Source organism: Podarcis raffonei, chromosome 12 (genome assembly GCF_027172205.1).
Source record: "Podarcis raffonei isolate rPodRaf1 chromosome 12, rPodRaf1.pri, whole genome shotgun sequence".
NCBI lineage: Eukaryota > Metazoa > Chordata > Lepidosauria > Squamata > Lacertidae > Podarcis > Podarcis raffonei.
This window is the reverse complement of record NC_070613.1, coordinates 23,756,231-23,782,907: the sequence shown is the minus strand read 5'-3', so window position 1 is coordinate 23,782,907 and position 26,677 is coordinate 23,756,231. Positions and strand designations below refer to the sequence as shown.

The 26,677-nt window shown below is 41.1% G+C and overlaps 1 long non-coding RNA gene across 2 annotated transcripts in view; it reads right to left on the bottom strand.

The window, feature by feature from the left end:
- The window catches only part of LOC128424081 (uncharacterized), an 82,948-nt gene that overhangs the window by 40,500 nt on the left and 15,771 nt on the right, over nt 1–26,677 (bottom strand). For both annotated transcript variants that reach the window (XR_008332920.1, XR_008332919.1), the window contains 2 exons: nt 16,738–16,816; nt 12,692–12,841 (listed from right to left, as the gene is read on the bottom strand). This is a non-coding gene — a long non-coding RNA (uncharacterized LOC128424081). The remainder of the gene's footprint in view (nt 1–12,691; nt 12,842–16,737; nt 16,817–26,677) is intronic.

Below are 26,677 nucleotides of genomic sequence, written 5' to 3'. Positions count from 1 at the left end.
TTTAAACATTAAACAGCACTAGCTCAGATCAAGTGCTAGTAGTGTAAGATGCTGGGTTTTCTCAATGATTAACTATTGCAGATTTGAGATATGATTTCTCTCAGATGAGGGACCTTAGACCTGGGGGCTGAATATAGGCCTTCCAGGCCTTTCCATCTAGCCCTTAGCTCTCTCCTCAGGACACCCCTCTCCCACTTCCCTACTTTAAACCATCCTTTGGGGTGGGATTTCCCAAACCTGGGTCTCCAGCTGTTTGTGGAGTATAAGTTCCATCATCCCTAGCTAACAGGACTGGTGGTCAGGGATGAAGGGAGTTGTAGTCAACAACAGCTGGTGAACCATGTCTGGGAAGCCCTGCTTTAGGGCTTTTATTTCCTTTTCTGGAATGTGTCCCTCAACTTTAATACTTTTCTGGAGGGAGAATAAAGACTTAAGTGTGCTATATTATCCAGTTTATCATGAGATGTCTGGAAAATGGAGTTATGATATCATCTCTGAAATTAAATATATACATGCATGCTGAATCAAAAAGTGCATGGAAATAACGGTTTTCCCTCTCGTATGTGCTGTTACCTCAGGAGAAGACTGAAAGCTGTTTTAACATTCTTGTCTTAACACCAGGCGAGTCTACAAATCTGTGCATTGTGCGGTATTTCATTTGATTGGGAAGAACAATGAATATTCAGAAGTTTACTCTCTTAGTTTTATTGCACCTCTCTTTTCCCCCATCTGGCCATTACCTTATCTGCTTTGAATAGAAAGCTTTATTGTTGCCAAGGTTGCTTCACTTTCTCTTAAACCATAGCTTTGCCCGACTCAAAAATTCCAGTCACTACGAAGTTTGTAGCAAAAGGCCAATTAACTAATTTCACCAGCCTACTGAAAGGAGTAGACTTTTTCTAATGAAAGCTGTTTAGCCAATGTAAGGCTATATAGTAAAGTTTCATAAGAACATAAGGGGATGCCTTCTGGATCAGCCCAAGGCTGTCTAAATTGGCGCTCTTCACCACATCGCAAGTGGGGAGAGCACTATTTCACTGAGTCTGCCATGCAGACTTTCCATAACCATCAAGCTTGCCACTGTGAGGACAGGATGCTGTACTAAATGAGTCCTTGATCTGATCCAGCAGGGCCTTTATGGCAGCAAATTACCGGTACTAGTTCAAATACACGCTGTGTGTCTCTCCTGAATCTTCCTCCATTCAGTTTCATCAGATGACTCCAAATCCTAGTGTTATGGGGTAGGGGGACTTCTCTGTCTACTTTCCACACACTGTGAAAGCTTGTCAGAACAAAAATGCCTTCAGTTGTGGGAGTCCTTGTAGCTTCCCTACATCTTCTGTTGCGAGTACAGATACAATGATTTATTTTTTGCAAAGCTTTCCTGCAATTTACTTATCCCCTTTATCTGATTTTTAAATGTATTTTAATACTTTAAAAGCAACATGTGTGAATTTATTTGTTGTATTTATTTATTTATTTATATTATTTATTTATTATTATTTATTTATATTATTGTTGTATTTATTTATTTGTTGTATTTATTTGTTAGTCCTAATGTTTTTAGTGAAGGGCGTCTTATCCTCCTCCCCGCAAAAAATCTGTTCACATTTTTGCCTGAGCTAGGTTGCGTTTAGTTCTCATTTGAGTAAGAATTCCATTTTCTGACAGAAACCTTCTTGCGTGCAATAGCTGCCTAGAATCTGCTTTTTAAGAATGCTGAATTCTTTTTGGACTTGGAAGATGCATTTCAGACTAGGAATCAAACTCCTAAACATGTTTTGTGCAATCCCCCACCCACCCACACAAAACCGTAAGTGTGATGATGGTCTGGAAATAGATTATTGGCTTATGAAGTATCATCATTTCCAAAGACAGTCAAAGCTTTCTCTCAAACTATCCTCTTCCCTCCCTCTTATGGCCCCCAAATGGCTATAATATGGTATCTCGCTATCTTGTTAGTTTCTGCAGGACTGCATTTTGTGTGTGCAAGATGTACGTTTTTGCTGACCTGTTACAAAGATACCTGAGTAATGAGCCATGCAGTAAAACTTCCAGAAATCCTCTATAAATAGCATTTTCTAATTCAAGGGAGGATGTAACACTCTTCTCTTTTGTTCAGGCACATGATTTAAGAATACAAAAATGCACTATATAACCAGTTACCAAGTAGGGCTGGCAGATTTGGCAGTTCTCCAGCGACAGTACAAAATGTAGAGAGATTATCTTATTTGGGACACTACTCAACATCCTCATCTTCTTGTTGTTGCTGCTGTGGTTGTTGTTATTTTACAAATTAGTTTTTTGTGACCATGCCCAAAGGTCACACAGGGCTCTTGTAGCACAGGAAGTTCAGAAACTGCTGTACAAATGGTTGACAGAGTCTCCCATTTTGAGTTGTGTTTCATGGCAGTCCACATTCTATGGGCTATATTCATGGACCCAATCAAGTCACCAAGAGTGGCCCATTAGGAGATTTCTCTGTGGGTACCAAATGCACCGTCTTAAGCCCATACTCTTTTGCTGCTTCTTGCAAGCTCTTAAAGTGCCCCCAGAATCCTCAGTAACAGTAGAGTGGATTCTGGGACACCCTCTCATTTTGTACACAGGGTGACACAAAGCCTGTGATGGCACAAACTCATCAGGTATCCCTGCAAACACTTCCTCCTACAAATTTCTGGCGAAGAAAGCAGTTATCCTGTTATTCTTCAGGTTGCTGTATTTACAGTTTTCATTTGAATTCAACCCTTCAGCACCAGCATTCAGAGGAAAGCAAAGCAAAGCAAATACCTCACAGCCTGTAATTTACTCAAAATAATTTAGCTATGCTTTCTGTACTCCCAGCACACTTATTCTGTGATTTCCAGTTGTTTAGGAATATTTCAAAGGGGTTTCCTTTTTTCGATCTCTGGTTTAGTATCAGATTGTGGACGATGTCTTAATACTCAGCAGCTGCATTTTAATGTGAACCTACCAAATGTACAGGTCCCAAACCAATACACAAATCTAAACCAAGCTCTCCTTTGAAATTCTCATTTCTCCAAACTTTGCAATGCAGTCCTTCAACCAAGGAACATGTGTAAAAATATATTACAGTGGTACTTCGGGTTAAGTACTTAATTTGTTCCGGAGGTCCATTCTTAACCTGAAACTGTTCTTAACCTGAAGCACCACTTTAGCTAATGGGGCCTCCTGCTGCTGCCGTGCCACCAGAGCCCGATTTCTGTTCTTATCCTGAAGCAAAGTTCTTAACCTGAAGCACTATTTCTGGCTTAGTAGAGTCTGTAACCTGAAGCGTATGTAACCTGAAGCGTATGTAACCTGAGGTACCACTGTATTGCAAAAGTGTATACAAAGAGATCTATATCAGAGAAAGGTACATACAAAAAAATGTGTTCCATTAGAGGGAAATGGCTTGAGAAATTCATATATTCTAGGCAAAATTTCATACATAATGCAAATACTGAGAGAAATGGACCCCAAAAACATGAATTTTCATGCAGACTTTTAATGGATATTAATAAAAATGCAGACATATATAGCAATGGGGTGAGCCAAATCTGATTGGAAAAAGGAGAAACTGAGAAAAAACAATGTTGACAGATTCACCCATCTTCAACTCAGTCATTTGTGCAGCGGTAATAGGTAAGATTTTTATGCTGTTGGCCAATGATAGCTCCTTGATAAGTGTACCACATATTTGTCACATTCACACTTCACATGTGTAGCAGTTAATTTAAAATATAGGCTTACATATAAAAATGTAATTTGTGAGTCAAACTACTATATTCCTATGACAAAATGTTTTGTTCTATGCTATTTTTATCCTACCCATCCTTTGAGGAGCTTAGAGCAACACAGAGCTCATGGTTCTCCTCTCCACACTTTATCCTCACAACACTGTGAGATAGGTTGGGCTGAGAGAGGCTGGGCAGGAATTTGAACCGGAGTCTCCCTGATCCTATGTAATCCCTGATTGTTGGACTACAAATCCCATCAACCCAAGAGAGGCCAATAGTCAGGGATGATAGGAGTTGTAGTCCAACAACATCTGGTAGTCCAGAGTTTCCCTATCCCTGCTCTTTACTTTGCTGGCTTCCAAAATAGGAATTTTGACTGAGGTAACAATAAACAGATATCTTTTTATTTTTATTTTTGACATGATTAGGCTAACATAGATTATAATGATTTTGATCTAACCTTCCGTTTAATTTTCCTGATTTCATTACAGCAGAGCAGTTTTCTAATATAGATGCAATATTTAATCCATGGCCATGGCCCTTCTGTTTGTTTGCGTGACTCTTTTTGAAAAACGGTTTCTGCCTTCTGAGAATGCTTAGAGAAAGGGTAAAAGTTTTAGGAGACCAGTGAGAAGAATAAATTCACTTCCTTCTAGGGTAGCTACCTGCAGTGTAGCAGAAAGCTTAAAAATTTTAGTTTTTAAGAATCCAGGGACATGCACTTGTGTTACAGCAATACAGAGAATTGTTAGGGTTTTTATAAAAAACAGCAAGTCTCTATATAAAGGGAGGCAAAGGAGAAATATTATTCCTCACCACCAGAGAAATAAGAGATTGATTCAATCCGTTCCCTCTGAACGAGTTTTGCTTTGAGGTGACTGGAAATACCGTATTTTTCCGTGTATTGGACGAGGTTTTTTTACTCAAAAATCACGTCATCCAATACACGGATAGTGGCATCTGTTGGTGGGAGCGCGACTTCCCCTGATGCCACAGCGAGCAGGGAGTGATCTGGGGGCTGTTTCTTAGCCGCAGCTGCATGGGGGGGGGAGAGAAGCTGCACTCTGCCAGCCAGCTTGTTGGCAGGAGTGCAACTTCCCCTGATGCCGCTGTGCACAGCTGGCGCTCCCTGGGTCATTTCCCGCATGTGGCGGCATCAGAGGAGGTTGCGCTCCCGCAACTTCTTCCATGCCACTGTGCGCGGGAAACAATCTAGGGAGTGTTTCCTGCCCACAGCTGCGTGGGGGGGAGGCCCAACAACTTTGGCCCATCTCCCCTCATTTTCTTAAAATGGAGTCCCCCAAATAGGGGGTGTCTTATACAAGGGGGCATCTTATAGACGGAAAAGTACAGTATGTGTATTTCTGGGTAGCTAAATGTTTGTCACATTGAGAAAGCATTATTATTTTTATTATTAAAAAGGAAAAAAGTTGAGTTGTCTAAAAAAAGAGATGAGTGTTACATCTACGAAGGTTTATGCAAACACCTTAATGTTATGCAGTTTAACATTTCTGTGCTAAAGAACAAGAACATTGGAAATATTACTGCAAAGCAAACTCAAGTCCTTATTTAAACTATTTGCCATCCAAGTTAGTATTTAGCTTTGCAGTTTCTGGTGAAGAATATGCCAACAGAGCTTCTACCACCACCAACAGCAGCAGCAGCAGCAGCAGCAGCATTATTAAATAGCCTTCTAAGCAGTTTACAAGTATAAAATCCAATTACACAAGCATTAAAATACTGTTTGCGGGTGCAAGACACCCCAAATTCCCAATCCAGCTAGTGTTAGAATTAAATTAAGGCTTAGACCGAGTGTTAAAACTGGTTGCTAGACTCATGTGTGTATTTGAACTGTGTACTAGATACCTTGAGCCCTCTGGAATCAACATGCATCAAAAGCTAATTAAGCCAGGACTAGCCTCTTACATGAGCTGATAGTCTGGGGGTAATGAATGTTTAGGATCAAGGGCACAGCTGTCAAGTGTCCCTTATTTGAAGGGACAGTCCCTTATTCCAGTGCCATGTCCCGCTGCTGTCCCTTATTGATGAATGTCCCTTAAATGCCCCTTAAATGATGTCCCTTAAATTTCAAAGGAAGCAGCTCCTCTCCCTCCCTCCCTGCCAGCCAGGGAGGAGGGAGGCTCCAGCTGTGTTGCTTGGCTGTGTTGCTCACCCAATAAGAAGTCTAAGAACGACTGGGGGGTGGAGCTTGCATGCCTTGTGTGTGGCTAGTTAATGCAAGCTGAGGAGGTTTTTGAATGCTGGACGCCATTTTGTTGCAAGTGCTGCTGCAAACTTTGCACTGCAAAGCCAGGCCGGGGAGCCATCTTAAGTTGAGGCTGCATAGGCCTTGTGGTGCATGTGATTCAGATTCTATTCAGTTGAACCTCTGGTTACAAAGTTGGTTGGACAGTGTTCTCGAAGCTACCAGCATGAGTTTGACCAGACTGCAGGAGGACAGGAAGACTGGAGTGCCTGGAAGAGGTGAGGCTGCAGGTCCCTTATTTTGGCTGCTGGTCCCTTATTTTCAAGGCTGCTGGCCCCTTATTTTCAAATCTGTAAGTTGACAGCTATGATCAAGGGCAACTTTCATTTGCAAATGAGTGGGCTTACTCCTTCCCTCCCTCAACTGAGAGTTAGTTTAAAAAGACAATGCCAGTGTTTTAGGTTAGGATTTTAGAATTGCAGTTGGGAGTTATGTGACAGAGATAGTAAGCAGTGGGTTTGAGAGTAACGCTTGAGACAAATGGTTGGGTGACAAATCTAACCCACCCACCTCCCTCCTGACATTGGATGCAATAGGAGTGAAGCTATAGGAGTGAAGTTATCCCTTTCCCTAAGAGATGTCCTGTTTTCCTATTAGCTTTGCCATGTGATTTTTTTATTCAAGAGCCATTGGAGATTCTAGAGATTCCTAAATCTCAAGTGAGTATTCCATGGCAAATGCATTTCTTACAGGGAGTTTTGCATGCAAAATGAAAACCCACCCTCCAGTGTGGAGTAATGGTTTTAGTTGTTGAGTATGTGTGATTAGCATTGGGTCAGGAATGGCTGAAACAACTTCATTTATGATATGGATATTCCTGAGATACTTTCTCTTCAGTAGTTAGTCAGCTTTAGTTAATATAAATCGTTCCTGCTGCCAGTGCAACATAAGCAAAAATGGGGAGGAGTGAGTATCTATCACTTGCTAAATGTCATGCCTCCTCTGTGCATTGTACATTAAATCCCAGGACCAATATTTAATGTCTTTTCTGTCTCAGAGTGCAGAAAATGCCCTGCCAATTCACATTGAATCAATTCAAGCAGTAATACATGTTTAATTTAGCACAGAGCAGATGACTTGCACTGGCAAGAAATACCTACTGGATGATAGCTTTGGCAGTAATCCACACCCAACAAATGATAGTCCAAATATTTCCATCCTATTAGTGAGAGTTATGGGGCAATTCAGTTGGGTTACAGCTTGATAATTAAGGTTTTAACTTGTTCATAAATGACCCGGAGTTAGGGGTGAGGCAGTGAAGTGCCCAAGTTTGCTGGTGACACCCAATTATTCAGGGTAGTTAAAACAAAAAGGGATTGCAAGGCGCTCCACAAAAAGCGTGAATGGACATGAAAAATCCATATGTAGTTCATCTCAGTGGTACAACCTCTCACTTCTTTACTGCCGGATATGGCACCTAATTTATTCTTATACGAAGCCTGATTATTAATGTCCAGGTCAGTTTGTGTGGCAAAATACATTGTCTGCATAACCAGGTGACATCTGAAAGTACAGAAGTTGGCCACTGATCTTCCCCTTATGGTAGAAGAAGAGAAGAAGAGTTTGGATTTGATATCCTGCCTTTCACTCCTTTTAAGGAGTCTCCTTTTAAGGAGGCTAACATTCTCCTTCCCTTCCTCCCCCACAACAAACACTTTGTGAGGTGAGTGAAGCTGAGAGACTTCAGAGAAGTGTGACTAGCCCAAGGTCACCCAGCAGCTGCATGTGGAGGAGTGGAGACCCAAACCCGGTTCCCCAGATTATGAATCTACTGCTCTTAACCACTACACCACACTGGTAAAGGTAAAAGGACCCCCGTCAATTAGGTCCAGTCACGGACGACTCTGAGGTTGTGGCACTCATCTCGCTTTATTGGCCGAGGGAGCCGGCGTACAGCTTCCGGGTCATGTGGCCAGCATGACTAAGCTGCTTTTGGCAAACCAGAGCAGCACACGGAAACGCCATTTACCTTTTCGCTGGAGCGGTACCTATTTATCTACTTGCACTTTTGATGTGCTTTCAAACTGCTAGGTTGGCAGGAGCAGGGACCAAGCAATGGGAGCTCACCCCGTCATGGGGATTCGAACCGCAGACCTTCTGATTGGCAAGCCCTAGACTCTGTGGTTTAACCCACAGCGCCACCTGCATCCCGTCCCCTTATGGTAGATCATTACTAATTATCTAAAACAATGGAGGATACTGACGAATTAGCACACCTACTCATGTCTCAAATTGGTGAGCATTGTATACTCATTACCATGCTAGGTCAATCCTCTTTATCAGCAGTTCCAGCCCTACCATTAGGCAGATCTCCTTAGATGGCAGTCAACATTTCAATGAAGCTATCCACCAATCGGCTCTCGATCCATTCCAGTCCGGCTTCCGCGCTGGTCATGGGACCGAGACGGCTCTGGTCGCCCTAACAGATGATCTCCGCAGGCAGCTGGATCGAGGCGGGTCAGGGCTGCTGATTCTTTTAGACCTGTCAGCAGCCTTCGACATGGTCGATCACGAACTCCTAGACCACCGCCTTGCCGACGTGGGGATCCAGGGCACAGTCCTCCAATGGCTGCGCTCGTTTCTCTCTGGTCGGGGACAGAGGGTGGCGCTTGGGGGGGAATTGTCATCGCGCCACTCCTTGGTGTGTGGAGTGCCTCAGGGTGCGATTCTCTCCCCGATGCTTTTTAACATCTTTATGCGCCCCCTCGCCCAGCTTGTTCGGAGTTTTGGGCTGGGTTGCCATCAGTATGCCGATGACACCCAACTCTATCTGTTGATGGATGGCCATCCTGACTCGGCCCCAGACACACTGACCAGATGCCTGGAGGCTGTGGCTGGATGGTTACGTGGGAGCCGGTTGAAGTTAAATCCTTCGAAGACAGAGGTCCTCTGGCTGGGACGGGACGATATGGGATTGAGGGGGCAACTCCCATCTCTTGCGGGGGTGCAGTTAGTGCCAGCACCGTCCGTTAAGAGTTTGGGTGTAATCTTCGATACCTCCCTCTCTATGGAGGCGCAGATTACAGCTATAACAAAGGCGGCATTTTTTCATCTCCGCCAAGCTAAGCAGTTGGCCCCTTATCTCTCTCGCCCTGACCTAGCCACTGTGATCCATGCGACGGTCACCTCCAGACTGGATTATTGTAACTCGCTCTACGTGGGGCTGCCCTTGAGACTGACCCAGAAACTCCAGCGGGTGCAGAATGCTGCGGCGAGACTCCTTATGGGGTCTTCGCTGCGAGACCACATTCATCCGGTGCTATATCAGCTGCACTGGCTCCCGGTGGAGTACAGGATCAGGTTTAAGGTGCTGGTTTTAACCTTTAAAGCCCTATACGGCCTAGGACCCTCGTACCTACGGGACCGCCTCTCCTGGTATGCCCCACAAAGAAACCTACGGTCTGCAAATAAAAACATCCTGAAGGTCCCAGGCCTCAGAGAGGTTAGGCTGGCCTCAACTAGAGCCAGGGCCTTCTCGGCTGCGGCTCCAATCTGGTGGAACGCTCTGTCAGAAGAGACTAGGGCCCTGCGGGACTTGACATCTTTCCGCAGGGCCTGCAAGACAGAGTTGTTCCACCAGGCCTTTGGTCAGGGCGCAGCCTGACTCCCTCCTCTGGCAACCTGCACAGAGCTTTGTTTAATGGTTGCCATTAACTTGATTTTAATTAATTTTTATAATGAAATATTTTTAGAATGTTGGTTTATTTGATTGTTTGATTATTTGATTGTTGTTAGCCGCCCTGAGCCCGGCTTCGGCTGGGGAGGGCGGGATATAAATAAAATTTATTATTATTATTATTATTATTAATATCCCAATACTTTTTTCCCTAATTAGTGCAAACGCCATTCATGTATTATGTTAAGTTGGGGGGGGGGGTTGCCCACATGTAAATCATTTTACATGTTTACATTGAAATGCATTTCCAATTTTAATGCCCACTCACCGTGTCTTGAGCTCCTCACGACACCTCATCCTTTTTTAACCACCATGAATAATTTGGTGTCAATAATACAATCAGTGTAGCATATAAATGGATTAATTTTATTGTATACTAGAGTACACATTGCTGTCATAATAGGAGTTTGTTTTTGTAATTCTTGCTGTAAGTACAAACTGTACTTACAAAAAACTTCAAAAGGGCCCCATTTCATTTGACACAAGAAATGCAATTTGAATGGGTTGCAGATCTCAGCCAAAATAGTATGCTTAGGTTATGACCTGCCATTGATTTTACAGAAGAAAATATTAAGCTTCCATGGAATCCTTTTTAACTGTTTTAGAATTGATCCATGCTAGAGCTCCAATGGAAGGAGAAAGAAATCTGATAATCAGATTTGACATTTTTGTTATTGTATACTTTTGCTAGCTTGATAGGAATTAAATTAGAGCAGATTTGCACTTGGGCTCAAAAGTCTTGTCCCAAACATCAGGGATCGAGGTGCTATTTTAAAATCTACATTCTTATTGAAATTGATTGGCAGGTATTTGTGGAACAATAATTGGGATATGTACACAAATCCCTAACGATGCATTATCAAGGGTTTGATTTTGTTATCATTAGGGTTGTCAACTAATCCAGCAAATTACAGTAAATGGATTTCATTAACTGATTAAATCTGCATACACCTGTATGTGAATAAAACAATAGTTTTGAAGAAAAAAAGTGTTATTTGGCCTTTATAGCTGATGCCTGCCTGTGCTGCAGCAGGCATTATCTTTAAAAAAGAGGTTCCCTCCAGGCTGAGAGAAAAGTTTTCCCCCTCCAATAATCTGCCACCTATAGCTTTTATCAGTTCTTACATCAGAAGTAAAAAATAGTTGCCTGATTTAAATGGAGACACCTGTTAAGTTGATCAGAAGTATTTTTGATCGATTTTGTGGCACTCATTCTCATGCTGGTTGACCTCTGCAACAGGGCTAACGCAGTAACACAGGGTGGCGCTGTGGGTAAAACCTCAGGGCCTAGGACTTGCCGATCGCATGGTCGGCGGTTTGAATCCCCGCGGTGGGGTGCGCTCCCGTCGTTCGGTCCCAGCGCCTGCCAACCTAGCAGTTCGAAAGCACCCCCGGGTGCAAGTAGATAAATAGGGACCACTTACCAGCGGGAAGGTAAACGGCGTTCCGTGTGCTGCGCTGGCTCACCAGATGCAGCTTGTCACGCTGGCCACATGACCCGGAAGTGTCTGCGGACAGCGCTGGCTCCCGGCCTATAGAGTGAGATGAGCGCACAACCCTAGAGTCTGGCAAGACTGGCCCATACGGGCAGGGGTACCTTTACCTTTACAAGTTGAATCAGCAGCAAACAATAGTTGTAAAAACACCCACAGACACACTCACAGAGCCCTTGAAAATTCTGTCATCATTCATGAATTAGGATGTTGGTCACTGATGAGGACCATATTATGTATGCAGAGATGGCACCATCAGTTAATGGCTGGAAAATGCTCTGATGTTGCTGAACCTAGCACACAGATACCCTCACTCCAGATACAGAAAGCAAGTACTGCACCTTTTCCTGCTTAAGTTGTTATGGTCTCAGTACAGAACCAGAAAATAAGCTCTGGTCCCTCAGTGGGATCAATGCCCAAACACTGAAGATGTACACTGTGCTTTTTTTCTGGGGGGGGGGACACACAGGGGTACGCATACCCCTAAACATTTTGTGAATCTAAGTTTGGCCTCATTGAGGGGCAGTAGGGAAATGAGAGTACCCCTAAACATTTTTTTTAGATAAAAGCACTGGATGTACATAACACTTCACACAACATAGTCACCCAGTTGCAATTTTGAATGGTGGAAAAATCTGAAAAACACCCCATTTTCTATTGCTTTGAAAACAATAAAAGTGTTTTGCATTTCTTTCTAGCCCTTGCAATCAGTTGCTTCATGAGCACAATGTTTATATTTTAATAGATGTTGCCTACACTCTCTCTGCTTCCCCAGCCCAGTTAGTGTGTGATTAAAGACTTTTTGCTGTGCACTGATGTACTAGATTTTAATTAGTAATATTAAGACCTTCTCTGCACATCAAATTCTGAAGCACACACCTATTATGTACAGCTAAAAATGCAACGGGTAAGCAGACCCATGTCTGCTTGCTTAAAAGTACTTGGTTGCTGTGACAATCCTCCTATCAGTGGATCAAAGATTCCCTCACTTTGAATGATGTTATGTGCTGTTCCAGAGGTATTGTCTGGGGGGAAATGGTGGCCAAGCGAAACTTGTGGTGGCAGCCAAACTCCATTTTAACAACAACAGCAACAGCAGCATCAGCAACAACAGCTCTCCCTTTTTAATTCTTCCCACCCCAAAAAACTTGTCAGAATGTCCCCCATAAACTGTAAACAGAACTTCTGCTTCTTCATCATCATATTTGTATCTCACCTTTCTTCCATGGAGCTCAAGGAGGCTTACATCATTCTCCCCATTTTATCCTTTCAACAACCCTGTGAGGTAGGTTGGGCTGAGAGTATGTGACTGGTGCAAGGTCATGCATTGAGCTTCCTGGCCAAGTGAGGATTTGAACCCTGGTCTCTCAGGTCATAGCCCAACACTCTAACCACTATGCCATGCTGTCTCTCTTTCGCCATGAAAGGTGGGGCATTTTATTTTAAAATCAGCATACATTTTTCTTGGGTTCATTTGCTATGACAATGAAAATGTGAAATTCTGTTTCGGATTTACCTCTACATAGATGCACAGCATAGCACACTCCACTCTGTGAAAGAAGATTCTTCATAAATGAGTCATTGTTGAACTGGCTGCTCAAAAGGAAGCTCCGAGTAGTCAATAAATCTTCCTTACATTCCGTTATTAAAGAACATGGATTTTTGTCTGGTAAATAAAGGGAAAACACTCATTAATCCACTTAGTTCTTGTATGAGGAGGCAGGGAAGGGGAAATGATGCTTTACGAGCAGCAAACATTTTGTAGACAAAAGAATGGTCTAAAAAAAAAATCCAAAACACCAGTCTGAAAACCTTTCAAAACTAATACATCATGACTTTGAATCTGTTATGTTGTCTGCACAGCCTTGTTCTGTTGTAGTGGGTTAACTCAACTGAATTATATATATTATAGAGAGAGATTTCTATCAGAATGAGCCAGATGTTTGCCAGCGTGGGATCTGGAACATCTGTCCTCTACCAGTTTAGCTGTTTCACCAGCATGGTGCATGTCATGAGAAATACCATCAGAAAGCTGAATGGGAGAGGAAAATAATAGATTGTGGGGCAGTATTCAACATTTGTCATACTCTGAGTAGACCAATTAAAATTAATGGACATGACTAACTTAGGTCTGTTCACTTCAGTGGCTCTACTCAGTGTAGAACTTAGTTGGCCACACTCTTACGTGCGAGGAACTACCATACACATAATAATATTCTGCTAGGAATAGCAGTATGGAAATGGCTTTTTCAGGCAAGGTCATTAAAACAACAGCAGTCAGCAGGTATCAGTAGCCAGCAAATCAACTGGGCTCATGGTTTTGGAGAGCAATCCAGAACAACTGCAGGATCGGAAGAATAACTCTACCGGATAAAAATGCAGCTAGGTTGCCCCCCCCCCCCGGATCGAAGTTGGTTTGTGGGGAAACATCTGAAAAAGTTGTATTTTATTTTTTTAAAATATAGATACAGGATAGAGATGAATTGTGGCTAAAGGTGTGTGTACATCACTTCCCAAACCAGCAGCGGGTGTGCACTGGATGCAGAATAAACAAGGGTGTGTATACAGCTTTAGTATCAAATCAAACAAGTTCAAATTGTATTATGTGGTCACAGATCTGTTAAGAAAAATGTATACAAGGTGTCCACTACCTCATTGACAGAATTTGATTAAAGTCATGGGTTTTTTTCTGAGGTATTCAGTCATCCCATCCATCAAGTATGTGCTCAATATAAAGCATATTTAGTGCCTCAAACTTAGCAGTCTATTAGCTAAAAGAGACAGTTCTCGTATTTCTGAGAGCATATTGGCTGTCAGTCCTGCTCCCTGTTTTGCAGGCCTTTTTCCACCTGGCCTGTTGGGGCTGGGCCCTGACAGACTCCCGCTTTTTGGGTTGGTGTGTTTGGTGGGGGTTTGTTGTTGTTGGTTTTCTGTATCCTTATTTTAGATCTTTTTGTGATTTAGGTGGAAACTGTTCAGTTTCGCTGTGTATATTTTCAGTGTTTTATTATTGTTTATGACTACTTGTGTTATGTGGTAGTTATGTATCATATTTTCATGCTGTATGCTGCCTTGAGCATGGTTTGAACAGTCGAATATAAATTAAATAAAATATAAATAAAATAATGCATATATGCATGAGAGTACTGATAATATGGGTGTTTGTGGGTTGTTGTTTTTTTTGAAAAAAGAACACAGTACTCAGCAAAGGAAATGCAGGCAGTAATTTAGGCTTAAATATGTCTCATGGGTGTCACCAAGCATAAGTACAGCTATAATTTAACTTGTGGTATTAATATTACTAAATGTGTATATTTTTAAATAGTTTAATACATCATTTAGCTAGGTGTTGAGAAAATTATGCTTCTTTTATTTAAAGATGGAGGCTCTTTATGCAGACAATATATTTCATCTATCTTAGTTTATTATCTCGTTTGATTCTAGACAAAGGGTGTCTACAACGAGGGAATCCAATCTCAGTTTTGACAAGGCTTCTCAAATTCAATGCACAAAATTCAAGCTTCAGTGTACTTTTAAGTAAAAAGCCCTTGCTACTCTCCTTTTGTGTATAAGTCTCTCTCTCTCATGTGTGTGTGTGTGTCTATTTGTGCATGGCAGAGAAGTGCTTTGTGAAGTTACTGCTGAGCTCAAGAGGCTGTGACATTATTAATTGAGAAGACTACATTTTATTATGGATTGCTCGGTCATTTAAATATGTATGGTTTCCATTTTGGTACTCACAGCACAATGAGAAAGCAAGTGTGGGCCTGAAAATATTGTTGTAGGCATCCTGTTTGGATGGGCAAAATGACATTTTTGCTAGGTTTTTGCATGGCTTATGTCTGACGATATTCTTTCCACTTGCATTGATGGCTAGATGATTGCTTGAATGAGCATGGATGGGTTTTGATGGCTAGCAGCTGCTAGCTACTGGGCACACACCACTTACAGTACTTGCAAATGTGTGTTTGTGGGCTGGAGAGAAACAGTTCGGAACTTATAAATGCAACCAGTGAAGAGGAAAATATCAAGTACAAGTTTTGCAGCTGGCTGGAAAGAATTTGGGGTGCATCAAGAGTAGGTTGTTTGTTTGTGAGCCCAGGTGTTGGTTTGCTCCCTTGTCTGTACAATGCTACCCTTGGAATTAGTTTCTTGGGAAAATTGGGATGTATGCAGTGTGCTTGGTAGCCATGAAGTAGCAATGAGAACCAATGCGATTCAGAAAAGAATGACTGCTGGGCTTCAGTATGAAAGATCTGAATCTGAGTCGCCTTCTCTGTCATGGACTCATGGGGTGGCTTTAATTCAGGAGGAAAATAATAAATACAACCCACCTTTATCCCAACTTCTACCTTACTTTAGTAAATGAATACCTTAATATTTGCTGGGTCAGCATTCATATACGTCTATATCATTTAGTGCCTGACAGTATACCAAAGCTGAAAACATGACAGCTTACAAAGAAATTAGCATCTTCCTCATATTGTATGCAAATAATATGTAGCGGATGTTATTTCCTCCCAGGCAAATTGCTTACTCTGCAGACATTCTTAATTACTTCCACTATCTCAGTTTGACTTGCTGTTGAAAATCTATTTGGGTTTTTTATGGTGGCATTTAGAGTCTTCCTTTTGCTTGTGAGTCTGACTTTTTGTACAAGCACTTGGAAGATGGGATACAAAGTTGCCCTTCAAAGTTGGCCATAATTCATGCTTGAATTCTTTGCTCATGAAGGGAAAATAACAATGTTGTAAATATTCTTTAAGCAAAACTGTTTGCATTGAAAGAGACTTGGTGCTTTTAAAAATGTCTGCTTAATTCTACCAGCCTCTTGGTTTGCTATTGTTGTGCTCATATTCACCTGTTCAGTGTGCAACAATTAATGCTCTCTTTATCAACTCTCCATTGTGCACATACAATTGATCTGTAAAGCTTTGAAATATTGTTAAGCAAAGGGCAAAGAGCCCAAAATCTAGAGTATTCTGTAACTTCTCCTTCTCTGTCCCTGTCCCCCGCTTTAAAAAAAGAAAAGAAAAATACTGCATCAGTTTAATGAAAAATCAGAATTAAAGACCCCTCTAAAAGATAAATGAGCAGCTCTTTCGAAAAACTCTCCACTCTATAGTTTTCATGATCATACCTTTTCGGTATCATTTTGGGGGTTATCCTGTGGTCAGAAAAAATGATCATGGCACTTCCCTTCTTCTGAAGATAGTGCAGTCTAGCCTAGTATATTATTGATTTGTGGATTATTGCTTGCTTCTAATTTATCTGCAGGAGACAGAGCAGATAATGGAAAAGCCATGTTGGCAATGCAGCCTGTAGAACACAGGAGACACTGCTTCATCGTCCCAAAGCTCTATTTATCTCATTTGTTTACATCTATTAGTATAATTATGTATTAATTATAACTGGCACCTCAGCCCTATAGATCTGCTAGAACAGTAATATCCTAGGATTTGGGATTCTGTTCTTGTGGCAGTGGCTCTGTGGAGGATGTACCACATTAATAATTACATTGCCCAGTCTTCTCTGTGATCAGAACTAAATGTTTAGACTCACCTCTTGAGGGGAAAGCCAGTTGGTCTGAGTTGCATGGAACTGATTTCCTCTTGGCTTCTTGTAAGATTTGCTTTGGCACCTGCAAAAGCCCAAAACAGTTTATTACTTGCTCATAATGTGGTAAATAAATAAGACTGCATGCTATTGTAAATAATTTTTTTTTAATTATTCTTAATTGTTTACTTATCTTCTGTTGTAGCTTATGGCTGGCTGGCTGGCTTTATAAGGAGTAAACATAGTCGAAACTGTCATTCTCATAACTTACCATAAGAAAATCCACCCAAAGGTTTGCTTCTATTTTCCTGTTACTGTACTGTAATTTTTGTTTTGAAAAGTTTGCTAGGATGCGCTGTGGAATCACCATAACTTCTGCTCCTGCTATTGCCGTTGCAAGAAACAACTTTGTGAACAGTAGGTTGAAACACTAGTACAGTATTGTGTCAGTGGCTTCTGCTGAGTTGTTTGTAAGTATAACATCATTAGCTGGGGCATGACACCAGGAGGCTAATCCTGTGTCCTTTTTCTCTCTTTCTTTCTAGTGAACTTTGTGAGCAGTGAGTTTCCTTCATTTGGAGATTCATGGGTTTCTTGTTCCATGCCTTGTAGTACTCTTAATTAAGGTGCCTTTTGAAGTCCACATATGGGGTTGTGCCAGCAGAGAACACCATACAGGAAATCTTCTCCCTCCCTTTGTGGAATCTCAGGGTCTGGGCAGTAGAAATCCTTCAAGCATTGAGCCATGGAAGGACATACATTCAACATCAGAACTTTGAACTGGACTCCGAAAATCAATAACATGGGGAATGGAGGAGGAGGTATTTGGGAACATGTAGATGTGTATTTTATTCAGGAAATGCTAAAGAAATATCCACCGCTTTTATTATAATAACTGCAGTGAAGCTTATTAATTTATGAAGGTGAAGCACCTTGAAAATAAGCATGCCTCCACTGATGGTAATAAAAGCTCCATTTATCATTAAGTGTGTCAGGCTGAAAACATTATCAGCGCTCACCTAATAAGCAGTGATGGAAGAAATGGAGTGCAGCACACTCAGGAATGCACCCATGCATTAGTCACGCTGTAATACCGTCTGATTTGCATTATGACACCCTCGGGAAGAAAACAGTGTTGACAGGTGCATCAAAGCAAAGGCATGAGACCTCTGAGATGGATTTATTCAAATGGGCAAAGGAAGAAATACAGCAGACATCAGAAGGAGAAATGGGGTGGGCAGAAGCAGTCAAAGAAAACAGTCTAGCTGCAGCTCAGTTCTGAACATTCCTCTCCATTCCCATGAACTGAGTGGGATTTACACGAATATTAAACATGTAGGAAGTTAAGAATTGTTTCCACTATTCGGAGCACCCAGTAGTCAGAGGTATGATGAACCAGCCCAGAGACAGGCCTATCAGATCTCCAGACAAATTATTCAGAGCATGGGCTAGTGATGGCTTAAAATCAGGGCTGGGGTCAGACTTCAGGGTACTGCCAATGGGTGGCATCCCCAACACATACCCCCAATGCATGGTATTTTTCTTCTTCTGCCACTGCTGTTGCTGCCAAGGCTGCAGCAACATTACTCACCAAGCTTTGCTGAACCCCTAGGCAGCTTTTTTTAGCACTGGGTCAGTGCTGGGGCCATTTTTTAATGGGAGTCAAACTCTGTTCCCATCTGTAGTGACCACATGCTGCTTTAACTTATCCTAAATGCACACACCAATTTTGGGTAAATCCAAAATGGAACATCTAGGCCTGTCTATGGTCTATGAAAAGATTTAATAGATCTATAGACCTGGGCATTGCATTTTGGATAAATTAAGATGGAAAGGAAGAGATGGCCACTGTGAATGGGAACCAAGTTTGGCTCCCATTCGAAACAGTCACTGCCACTCATTCACCACTAAAACAGCTGTCTGAGGCCTCAACAAGGAGGGTAGGAAGTGATTGCATGGCTGGTTCACATGTTCCTCTGGACCTCCAGCTGCTGTTGCTGGGCCTATTTAGAACCATATGCCTCAATTGAATATGTATATGTGTGGTGGTGTTTTTAAATGAAAGTTTAATGCCCATCCATTCTAGAAGCATCTTGCCTCAATGTCAGGCTTGCCGTTGGCATCCACGGACCTTGCTTTATGGCTCATCTAAAAGTGACTGATCAGCTAGGGATCTCCCCAAAGGATAAATGTGTTTTACTTCAACATCACTGCTGAGTACCATGAAATATTAACTTTATACATAGAACTAAAACTATCTTCAGAGCCAAAGGACTCTTTGAAACTATTTTTCTTGTTGATTTATTCATTCATTTTTCAAGAGGCAATAATACATTTAGCATCTTGAAGTCATTTGGTACTTTGGAGGTTTGAAAAAGCAAAAAGAAACCCTACTGAGCAGTATTTATATAATAACATAATGTCATGGGTAGCGAACATAAGACCTTATGAAGCCCCTTGTGGTGGCTACCCTTACTCATGCTACACAAATCACTGAATTATCTCCAAGGACCATCCTAGTTGCAAGGAACTTGATGCCTTCAATACAGAAAAAAATCTAATTCACTAGCGCCTGTTACTGCATGTTTTTGCAACAGCCTACACTGTGCATCCATTGCTGGTGTTATTGTTGCTTCCATAAATGTATGTTTGCAAAGAAGTTCCATACTGTGCAGTGTTGCATATCAAAGTAGACATGGCAATAAATTCAGATGAAACTGACATTTTTGTTGAGATAAAAAGGAGATGACTCAAGGGCAGGGGTGGGGAACCTCCAGTCCTCTAGATGCTGTTGAACTACACCTCCCATGAGTCCCAGCTAGCATGGCCCAATTATGAAGGAGTTGTAGTCCAACAGCATCTATAGGACTGGAGGTTTCCCATCATCCCTACTCCAGGGAAGCTACTGTGTGGAGAATATGGCCCTTCACACCTTCATTTATACCATGTTAGCATTAAATAATATATACGCATATGCTATCTTCTCCCTTGGAAATCTATAATAAGAACTGCATGCCTGCCCTTTGGTTAAGACTGCAATCCTATGTAGATATACTTGGAAATAAACCCCCCGGACCCAAATACAGTGGAACTTACTTCTAATTAAACATGCAGGATTGTGCTCTGTAAAGCCAGCATATTTCCTCCTCATGTGAAGGACAAGAACAGTTCAAGAAAGATCTTCTTGGACTTTTGGAACATGGAACATGAAAAGCATTGCCTTATTCCCAATGTGCTTGCTCTTTCATTTACAGCTCATTTACCTCCCACATATAAACCTATTTGGTACTTGTATTATACAGTGAATGATTTTCCAATTTAAGTCACATTCATTCATATTTTATGTAGTGTCGGGGGGGGGAGGCTTTTCTGGTTTATTGTCATAATGATATTCCTGTCTTAATTCTACTTCATTCTTAAGACATTTAGTTCTGCAGAGTGGTGGAGATGAAACTTGCCCTCATTACATGGTTGCACAGAAAGAGGTTGGAAAGTTCTTGCAAATGGAAAAGATTTGCTTGTACAAAAAATGCTTTTCATATTGATATCAACATGCCTTGTCTAATTCTCTCCACAAGTACTCTGTGACATTAATAGTTGAAACTTTCAAATACCAACCTCTAACAACCTATGGATACAGTTTACATCAAGGATTGGGAACCTGTGGCCCTGCAGTTCCCGTTGGACTTCAATTCTCATCAACATGGCCAGTGATTATGGGAGCTGTAATCTAGAGAACCACAGGTTAGCCATCCCTGTTCTGCATGTTGAAATTTTCCCGATGGTTGGGATGTAAAAAAAATTACTTGTTCCACATACTGAAGGGTTGGCATTTCTTAAACAGGAGCCCACCGTGTCACATGTCAAACCACCTGAGGGGACTGCTAGAAATAAGACAGGACCTTCAGATGTTGTCAGACTACAATTCCCATTATTCTTGATCATTGGTCTTTCTGGCTGGGTTTGATGGCAATGTAGTACAATAGCATCTGGATGACACCATGTTGATTACCCCTGCTAGATGGCATGGGAATCTGCTCTTTAAAAAAGAAAGTAAAAAATCCCACAGACATGCCTATGAATCCCAGTCAATATGTCATCCAAGATCTGTCTGTCATGTGTAAAGAGTGCAGCAGTGGAGGAGCTCACATCAACTCTTACCGTTGATTACGCTGACTGGGACTCAACAACACCAGGAATGCCACAGGTTCCCCACCACTGGAATAGGGCAATATGTTTCCCACTGGAGTGGAGTCAGATCTACTCACTAAGGAGAGCCATTCCAGTTCAAGAAATAAGACACTCCAAGCCTGGAGCCCTAAACATACCCAACTCCCTTGACTATTCCACATAAATATTTGTTTCCAGACCCTTGATCATCTTAGCCACCCTCCTCTGTACACGATCCAGCTTGTCAATATCCACTTAACAGTTACCTCATCTAGGCCACATTTTACCAGCTTCTCCATAAGAATATGATGGGGGACTTCGTCAAAATTCTTACTGAACTCAATATACAGCATATCCACAGCATTCCCCCGATCCACCAAGCTTGAAACATGATGAGAGAGAGAGAGAGAGAGAAACCCAAGCTGGTCTTAGTTATCACAATACAGTGGTACCTCACAAGACGAAATTAATTCGTTCTGCGAGTTTTTTCGTCTTGCAAGTTTTTCGTCTTATGAGGCATTCGTCTTGCGAGGTACCACTGTATCCTTTTCCAAGTGCTCACTGACTGACCATTTAATTATCTTTACTAGTTAAACCCACTCCCCTTCATATGAGCCAGAACTAGATTGAAAACCCTTTCTTCTTTTTCTGACCATCTATGATGTGACCTCCTTGGTTGCAGATTTCACTTCTGGAAGTGATACCTGTACTGATTACCTCGCTAAGTTTTAGATAGTTATATGACTGTGGAATTGTGTGATTTTGACCTCTGCTGTGATGCAGTCATGGATTCATAAACTTTCATTAAGCATAAGATCAGTTGAGAAAGGCGTTAAGTCAGCAGTGAGCTAATAAAAGAAGAACTGAGGAATGAGACTGAGAACAGGAAAGATGGAATATTAGCAAGCAAATTGAATGTGAAAAATGTCAACAAGTGGCACACAAATCCATATCACACCTTAAGCCACTTTACACTTCTAGATTTTGAGATATTGATGCATTTAATATTAGAGTTGTGAATAAAAGTGTGTTTGACTGATGAATGTAGGGCCAATCTGTCAGTCAAATTAAATTAAATTAAAATACGCATTGAGAACTGTCCCACTTCAGAGCTGAGGTAGTTAACAACATGACGGGATATTTTATCCTCAGCAAAACCCTCTTGCCCCATGGAAAGTCACAGTGTTAGAAGACTTCAAACAGACTTTTTCCTGATATGCTAATTTTTCATGCACGTATGGTTTGGATTATTATTTTTTGTATATGGAAACAAATCATCTCCCTCTTGTATTCTGAAGTACAATCTCAGGAGAACAGCATCTTGCGGTGCTACTTTTTCCTGATGAAAATATACACTAGTGGCAATGTGGAGACACGTGGGGAAAATCTCAAAAAACCCCACAATTTTTAATGTGTGGTAAGATGTAATTTCTCTTTCAGAACCACTGTTCTGGCTTTATGATCCAAGAATTGAACACTTTGTTCTTCTTACAGATGTGGATTGCATGATGTAATTGCAGCTGTTCTTGCTTTTGAGTATCACAGTCATTCTGTTTCCTTTTCAGATTTGAGCTCTTTTTAGAAAGTCATTTCTCCTTGATCTTTGCCTTGTTTTTTATATCTTCTTTCAGTGCTTCACATAGTGCTATGCAGCTCTTCTAGAATGTTATATCATCAAAAGTGAAGCTTCAAAATTGGGATGCATTGAACCATATAAAGACAAACATTTGTGAATACATAAATAAATTAACCTCAAAGACTTGTCAAAACTAAAGTGTACTATGTGTACAAAGTGGAAGCATCAAGAAGGAGACTTGCATGTCTGCATATATGTAGTTGTCGAAATACAATTACATAAAATGCTGGCCAGATATATAAAGGAGTCCAAATAGCCGTATCTGAGTGGAAGATCATATGTTTTGTATATATAATCGTCTCCACTGACTTCTAGTCTATTTGTAGCTCTAACTGAACGTCATTTACAACTTGGGATCAGGATACCTAAAGGGTCTTGAGATCTTCAGACCCCCTTCTCTGAGTGCCCCTGCCAGGTGAAGTGCAGTAGGTAGTTAAGGGTGAAAGGGCCTTTTCAGTAGTGGCACCCTGGTTATCATATGTCCTTCTCAAAGAGGCTCAACTAGTGCCTACTTTGTTGTCATTTTGGTACCAGGCAAATACCTCCCCTCCAGCAATGTATTTATTTATTTATTTATTTAAAATTGTATCAATCAATCAATCAATCAATCAATTTATTGTACTAGCCAAAGGCCATGACAAATACAATCAGTTTATAACTCAAATAACATTCACCTCATTGGGGCTTGTGCTCCTTGTTTCAGTACATGGCCATTCATGATCTTTGAAGTACCTTTCCAACTTATATTACACTAATTGAACCGTAGGGGTAGGGAGAATGGATAAGTGAGATGGAAATCAAATTAGCCTAAAGGAAGCAAGACAAAAATAAAGCCACTGCTTTGCACAGGGAACATTATGCAATAGTTGATTTTAAAAATCAGCATAAAATATGAAGAGGATTATTGGCTACTGGGGCTTCCTTAACAGCTGGAGTAGGGCTTTTAAACTATCATATTTTGCTCAAGCAGCCAGCTGCTTAAGAAATTAGGCCACAGGGACTTTCAAACCCTTTTCAGCAGAAAAGAAGGAAATATACTGCAACTATTTTAAAGTAGAAGCATGTCCCATTTGCTTGAGACCAGAAGAGCTGTGCAATACTATCACTCTTCCTTAGAATAATCCCTCCTCAAAAGCCATCTTTTAATGATGACTTCGGTTCAGCCAGTAGTCTCCATACCCTACTGCAACTGAAGTCATGTCTATATTGAATTCAGTGGGGCTTATGTCCAGGTAAGTAGTATTTGGAGTGCAGCCTTAGGTGATAACTAAGTACAGGGTCGCTGCTGGACAACCTGTTTATTGAGCATTTGATTTGTTCTTACAAAGTTTGTGGGGAAGTTATTAGTTGTCACACCAAGCAATTGTTATTTCACACTTTCTAGTGTCTTTCTCTATTACATTCCTTACTGCTATAAGCCTGTTTTGGAAGTGGGGTTTGTTGCTCACCAGCTCCAAATCCACTTTAATTGAATGTGCTGTTATATAACTGAATCCCAACTGCAAAATAGTCTGGACAGTCTTGAAGTGTGCTAAGTACTTGCAACAGAAGCAACCATATGGTCTTTCTCTGTTTACCCAGCCTCAGTTTCCCTCACTTTCATATGTACTTCCCCCAATATCACATTTTAACTGTTAAGCTCTTTGGTGCAGGGATCTGTCCTCTGGTACTCTGCAAACAGTTTATGAACACTAATGGTGCTATGCAATTAAATAAACCCATTGTGTGCCCAGCTACAGATTCCCTGCCCCAGTTTGCCTAATACTAAAGGGTGTGTGTGTGTGTGTGTGAATGAACAAAAATGACACCTATCTGGGATTTAAAACTTGAGCTATGAACGCTGATGATGCTATGCAATTAAAGAAATCCATTATAAAGCAAACTTCTCAGAATCTGCACACAAGGAGCTCTTCCTTTCTTTAACTTCCACTTTCTAGTTCTCTCTGAGAAGCAGGAATGACCAGAGCTCTGATCATTCAATATTTCTCTTTCTCTGTGCCAACTTTCTTGATAAACAATGAACAAAACAATGTAAAGGTCATGCTGAAGTAGGTTTCAGAGACCAAATTACTCCTTGGAAGGGGAATCAGCCTTAGATTTGGGCTTCTCTGGAAATCTGTTTCTCTCTATATAAGATAGAAAAACCATTTGGGAAACCATATGAGGTTTGCATAAGGCTGTCTTAAATGTCTTCAAAATGTATGTAATCTCTTATCATGTTATGTTATATTTTTGCCATGAATAAAACCAAAGTAAGCCAATGGACCCTGACACAATCTGATAAATTCTCTTTTTGAAGTACCCAGATAGGCTAAAAGGGAGACATCTGAAATGGTAAATTCAAAGGTGAGTGAGGAAAGTGGTCAGTGGCCTATATTTCTATTTCTATTTGTTTTATTTTTGCAAGCAGGATTTGCCCAACAGCCAGCTGTTGTAATATCGAGCTTAAAAAATGTATTGACTCCAGATAATTAAGCTAAGGTTTGCTTGCTTGCTAAAAACCTATGTCTTTCTATACAAATGTTTTTAATGCTTAAGAGCATTAAATAAGGATTGAGGTTTGAGTACAACAATCATTTCTACACACCAATCAGTGGGCTCATCTGTCTAGTAGTCAACGCCCATTTTCCCCATTCTGGTTAATTCATTTTTCACTTGGTATTGGGTCTTGCTGGGATGCTGATAGACCAAAATGAATGGCTGATGGCAATACTTTGATTTTTAATTTCTCGAGAGATTGCTTCATCCCATGAAAGCCTGTATACTGTTTGTGTTGTATGTAGATTCTAGTTTATCTGCTAGGTGTAGCTGTTGCATTGCAGGCAACCCCATTAGGAACACTCTTAGTCCTCATGCCCTCCTATCACACGGATAGATATCTTTTCACTTCTTTTTCCAGTGCTCCGTTCAACTGGACCCAACTTTTCAAAACACTTAAATAGCTTCTTGTGTTTCTTGTTTTGAAAGCTTAGTAATTTTAGTGAATCATTTATAGCCTGTCCAAAAAACACAATTTGGGCAGCTTGAATTTCCCATCACGATATTAGATTTCAAGCAGTATTCTGTTGGCACTGCAGCTACATTACAGTAAATCAGCCACACAGTTTTTACCTCCATGTCTTAACCTGTATGTGTACAGATGGTATTCAAACATTCTATCCCCACGGCTACTAACAGAAACGGTGGACATGTGAATAGTGTGCGAGAAATGGCATGTAGAAGCTCCATGTACTTACTGGAGAGACACTGAGGGGTTGTTTATTTAAGAAAACAAACAATCCAGTTTTAATAAAGAGAAATAGCAAAGATGAATACAACAGAGAAACTTACATCAAAAAGCTAAACAACAGACCCTTTCCAAACTCCATCCTCACTCTACTTAAACCTTGTTTTAAACCGTCACTTCCCCTCCTAGCATCTCCCCTGCTCATGCTATTCAAACCTCTGCCATTGTTTAGAATCACCACTGTTACCGTCTTAGTATTCCTTCAGCTCTACTTTATTCAGACTTCTGCTGTTGTTTAAAATGGTGGCTTTCTCCCTTCTCAAGTCTCCGCCATTGTTTAAAACAGCCACTTTTTCCACTTCAGAGTCTTCATGTCTTTCTGATTATACTCAAAAATTCTCCTCTTTCCATTCCTCATCCACCACATGCAAGAGGGATAAAGCATGCAGAGTTCTCAAATATTGCATAGTATGAAGGCACTTTACTCAGACCTCTGCCATTGTTTAAAGGCACATTTTTCTTTTCGGTTTTCTCCATCTCCACTTTACTCAATTTCTGCCTTTGTTTTAAATAACGTTTCCCCTTCTCAGTGTCCATTCTTCCTCACTCCCATACCATGGAACCAAACAATGAATTTCTCCGCTTGGTATCAAATAAGAGAAAATATGCTAAAAATGCAATGCCGATGTTATTTGACACCAGTTAAATTGGCCGAAATGTATAGAAAAGACTCAAAAATCTGTTGGAAATGTCTAGAAGCTGAGGGTACATTTATGGTGGAAATGTAATCGGGCAAAGGAATTTTGGGAATTTTGGGAAATGGTGTATAACAAGTTAGAAAAAAATATTTAATTTACATTTCCCAAGAGACCAGAATCATTCCTTCTTGGCATAATTGGAAATGAGTTACCAAA